Source organism: Entelurus aequoreus, linkage group LG05, assembly GCF_033978785.1.
Source record: "Entelurus aequoreus isolate RoL-2023_Sb linkage group LG05, RoL_Eaeq_v1.1, whole genome shotgun sequence".
Lineage (NCBI taxonomy): Eukaryota > Metazoa > Chordata > Actinopteri > Syngnathiformes > Syngnathidae > Entelurus > Entelurus aequoreus.
Window position 1 is genome coordinate 1,432,038 of NC_084735.1, and position 5,000 is coordinate 1,437,037.

The window sequence follows — 5,000 nt, forward strand, 5'->3', positions numbered from 1 at the left end:
TTGTTATTCTGCAACGTTTTCTTTATTTTAGAATTTTTTTGTCATTTTGCATTGTTTTCTTTATTTTGCAAAATGTTATTTGACATTTTGCAACCTTTTCTTTATTTTGCAACTGTTTTTTTATTTTGCAACATTACTTTGTCATTTTGCAAGGTGTTGCGTGTCATTTTGCAACGTTTTCTTTATTTTAGTTTTTTTTGTCATTTTGCATTGTTTTCTTTGTCATTTTGCAACCTTTTCTTTATTTTGCAAAATTTTATTTGACATTTTGCAACCTTTTCTTTATTTTACAACCTTTTTTTGTGTATTTTGCAACATTTTCTTTGTCATTTTGCAACGTTTTCTTTGTCATTTTGCAACGTTGTCCTTGTTATTTTGCAACGCTTTCTTTATTTTGCAATATTTTGCAACGTTTTCTTTATTTTAGATTTTCTTTTGTCATTTTGCATTGTTTTTGTCATTTTGCAACCTTTTCTTTATTTGCAAAATTTTATGACATTTTGATACCTTTTCTTAATTTTGCAACCTTTTTTTTAAATTTTGCAACATTTTCTTTGTCATTTTGCAAGGTGTTGCGTGTCATTTTGCAAGGTGTTGCGTGTCATTTTGCAATGTTTTCTTTGTCATTTTGCAACATTGTCCTTGTTATTTTGCAACGTTTTCCTTGTTATTTTGTAACGTTTTCTTCATTTTGAAACATTTTTCTCATTTTGCAACTTTTTCTTTATTTTGCAATATTTTGCAACGTTTTCTTTATTTTGCAATATTTTGCAACGTTTTCTTTATTTTACATTTTCTTTGTTATTTTGCATTGTGGCCCTGTGATGAGGTGGCTACTTGTCCAGGGTGTACCCCGCCTTCCGCCCAAATGCAGCTGAGATAGGCTCCAGCACCCCCGCGACAAGCTGTAGAAAATGGATGGATGGAAAAATAAAAATAATAAAATAAATAATTAAAAAATAACATAAAAACATGATAAAAGAACATCGAAAACGCTAATAACTGCAAATTAAAATTATTTTTGAAAGGCGTGTCCAAAGTGTGGTCCATTTGCAGCCCACAGCTCATTTTTTAAAACACATTCTAAAAATACTATTAAGAAAAACGACAAAATATTGCATAATTTGTGTTTCCCATAAAAAAAAGTTTTCTATAGCAAAAACGGCATAAAATAATACAAAAATAATACAAACTTACAATTGACGGATTGATCTGAAGTTGATTCATGGATTTAAGCTTAAAAAAAAAAGATTAAAGATTTAAAAAATTAAATAAAAACTTAAAAACATAAAAAATGGGGCACTTTTTTTTTTTTTTTAAACGGGATTTGTTTAAAACTAATAATGAATCAAAATCAATGTTGTTATGAATTATTGACACATTTAAGTCTCCAATTTAATTCACATCAAATATTCCACTATTTTTGGGGAAAATATTGCATATTTTGCCATAAAAAACTAAGTTTTCTTTGAAAAAAAAAGGCCCCCAAAAAAGAAAAAAAACAGCAAAAAGAGAAAAATAATAAACACTTAAATTTAAATATTTTTTGGGGAAAATAATGCATATTTGTGTGTGTTTGCCATAAAAAACAGAGTTTTCTTTGACAAAAAGGGCATAAAACAAACGTGAAAAATAATTTTAAAAATAAAAATGGACAGATCCAAAATTGATCTCAAGATGTAAGAGTTGAAAGTTATTATTTTTAACACTTTTATGAGTGGGGGCTGTTTTTGATTATTAAGAATCGTAGTTTTTCAAACTGTCATTCCGCAAAAAAATAATAATGAATCAAAATCAATGTTATGAATTATTGACATATTTAAGGCTCCAATTACTTCATATCAAATATTACACTTTGGAATATTTTGGGGGAAAATATTGCATCTTTTGCCATAAAAAACAAAGTTTTTGTTTACAAAAAGGCCCCAAAAAAAGAGAAAAACATAACAAAAAGAGAAAAATAATAAACACTTAAATTGAAATATTTTTGGGTAAAAATATTACATATTTTTATGTGTTTGCCATAAAAGAAACAACGTTTTCTTTGACAAAAAAGGCAAAAAAATAAATAAATTGACAGATCCGAAATTGATCTCAAGATGTAAGAGTTGAAAGTTGTTATTTTAACACTTTTATGAGTGGGGGCCGTTTTTGATTATTAAGAATTGTAGTTTTTCAAACTGTCATTCCTCAAAAAAATAATAATGAATCAAAATCAATGTTAAGAATTATTGACATATTTAAGGCTCCAATTACTTCACATCAAATATTACACTTAGGAATATTTTTTGGGGAAAATATCGCATATTTTGCCATAAAAAACAAAGTTTTCTTTGGCAAAAAAGCCCCCAAAAAGAGAAAAACATATAACAAAAAGATAAAAATAATAAAGACTTAAATTGAAATATTTTGGGGGAAAATATTGCAAACACACATTTTGTGTGTTTGCCATAAAAAAAACAAAGTTTTCTTTGACAAAAAGGGCATAAAACAAACGTGAAAAATAATACAAAAATAAAAATGACAGGCCCCCAAAAAAGAGAAAAACATATTAAAAAAATTGAAAAATAATAAAAACTTCAATTGAAATATTTTTGGGTGAAAATATTGCATATTTTTGTGTGTTTGACATAAAAAAAAAGTTTTCTTTGACAAAAAGGGCAAAAAACAAACGTGAAAAATCATTTAAAAAAAATTAAAATTGACAGAGCCGAGTTGAAAGTTGTTGTTTTTTAACACTTTTATGAGTGTGGGCCGTTTTTGATTATTAAGAATTTTGGTTTTTTAAACAGTTAATGCTCAAAAAATAATAAATCAATGTTGTTATGAACTGTTAACATATTTAAGGCTCCATTTTGCATATTTTTGTGTGTTTGCCATAAAAAAAACAAAGTTTTCTTTGACAAAAAGGGCATAAAACAAACGTGAAAAATAATACAAAAATAAAAATGACAGGCCCCCAAAAAAGAGAAAAACATATTAAAAAAATCGAAAAATAATAAAAACTTCAATTGAAATATTTTTGGGTGAAAATATTGCATATTTTTGTGTGTTTGACATAAAAAAAATGTTTTCTTTGACAAAAAGGGCAAAAAACAAACGTGAAAAATAATTTTAAAAAAATTAAAATCGACAGATTCGAGTTGAAAGTTGTTGTTTTTTTAACACTTTTATGAGTGTGGGCCGTTTTTGATTATTAAGAATTTTGGTTTTTTAAACTGTTATTGCTCAAAAAATAATAAATCAATGTTGTTATGAACTATTGACATATTTAAGGCTCCATTTTGCATATTTTTGTGTGTTTGCCATAAAAAAACCGATGCTTTCTTTGACAAAAAGGGCAAAAAAGAAACGTGAAAAATAATAATTTAAAAAAAAAAAATTACAGATCCGAAATTGATCTCAAGATGTGAGAGTTGAAAGTTTTGGGGGTTTTTTTAACACTTTTATGCTGTTTTTGATTATTGAAAATTTTAGTTTTTTAAACCATTATTGCTCCAAAAATAATGAATTAAAATGAATGTTTTGATATATTGACCTTTTTGAAAATATTCACCTTTAAAATAAGTACGTAACAGATCAAACAAAAACAAAACCTCACATTGATGTAGAGACTTAGGTGTTGAATAAAAAAAATTCCCAAAAATAATATATGACTTGTTTTTAACATTTTTATGACATACTGTAGTACAGGGGTCACCAACCTTTTTGAAAGCAAGAGCTACTTCTTGGGTAGTGATTAATGCGAAGGGCTACCAGTTTGATAAACACTTAAATACATTGCCAGAAATAGCCAATTTGCTCAAATTACTTTTCACTCTATGTTATTATTAATAATGAATGATATTTACACTTAATTGAACGGTTTAAAAGAGGAGAAAACACGAAAAAAATGACAATTAAATTTTGAAACATAGTTTATCTTCAATTTCAAACTCTTTAAAATTCCGAAAAAAAGAAGAGAAAAACTAGCTAATTCGAATCTTTTTGAAAAAATTAAAAAAAGAATTTATGGAACATCATTAGTAATTTTTCCTGATTAAGATTCATTTTAGAATTTTGATGCCATGTTTTAAATAGGTTAAAATCCAATCTGCACTTTGTTAGAATATATAACAAATTGGACCAAGCTATATTTCTAAGAAAGACAAATCATTATTTCTTCTAGATTTTCCAGAACAAACATTTTTTTAAAGAAATTCAAAAGACTTTGAAATAAGATTTAAATTTGATTCTACAGATTTTCTAGATTTGCCAGAATAATTTTTTTTGAATTTTAATCATAATAAGTTTGAAGAAATATTTCACAAATATTCTTTGTCGAAAAAACAGAAGCTAAAATGAAGAATTAAATTAAAATGTGTTTATTATTCTTTACAGTAAAAAATAAAAATTTACTTGAACGTTGATTTAAATTGTCAGGAAAGAAGAGGAAGGAATTTAAAAGGTAAAAAGGTATATGTGTTTAAAAATCCTAAAATCATTTTTAAGGTTGTATTTTTTCTCTAAAATTGTCTTTCTGAAAGTTATAAGAAGCAAAGTAAAAAAATCTAATGAATTTATTTAAACAAGTGTAGACCAAGTCTTTCAAATATTTTCTTGGATTTTCAAATTCTATTTGAGTTTTGTCTCTCTTAGAATAAAAAATGTCGGGCAAAGCGAGACCAGCTTGCTAGTAAATAAATAAAATGTAAAAAATAGAGGCAGCTCACTGGTAAGTGCTGCTATTTGAGCTATTTTTAGAACAGGCCAGCGGGCTACTCATCTGGTCCTTACGGGCTACCTGGTGCCCGCGGGCACCGCGTTGGTGACCCCTGCTGTAGATCCTTCCAGGTCAAACTTGAGGAGAGCCATAAAGGTTAAAAACAATATATATATTGTATTGGTTTTGAACATGAACACTATCCCAGCAATAAGAGAGCCCCCTGGTGGCCGTGAGCAGCACAGGCAATGACGTCATAGACAGTTGTGTGGCTGGAGTACACATGATGCTCGGCATC

General features: G+C 27.5%; 1 protein-coding gene across 4 annotated transcripts in view; it reads right to left on the reverse strand.

The window, feature by feature from the left end:
* The window catches only part of trim3b (tripartite motif containing 3b), a 63,192-nt gene that overhangs the window by 49,199 nt on the left and 8,993 nt on the right, over window positions 1–5,000 (reverse strand). The window lies entirely within an intron of this gene.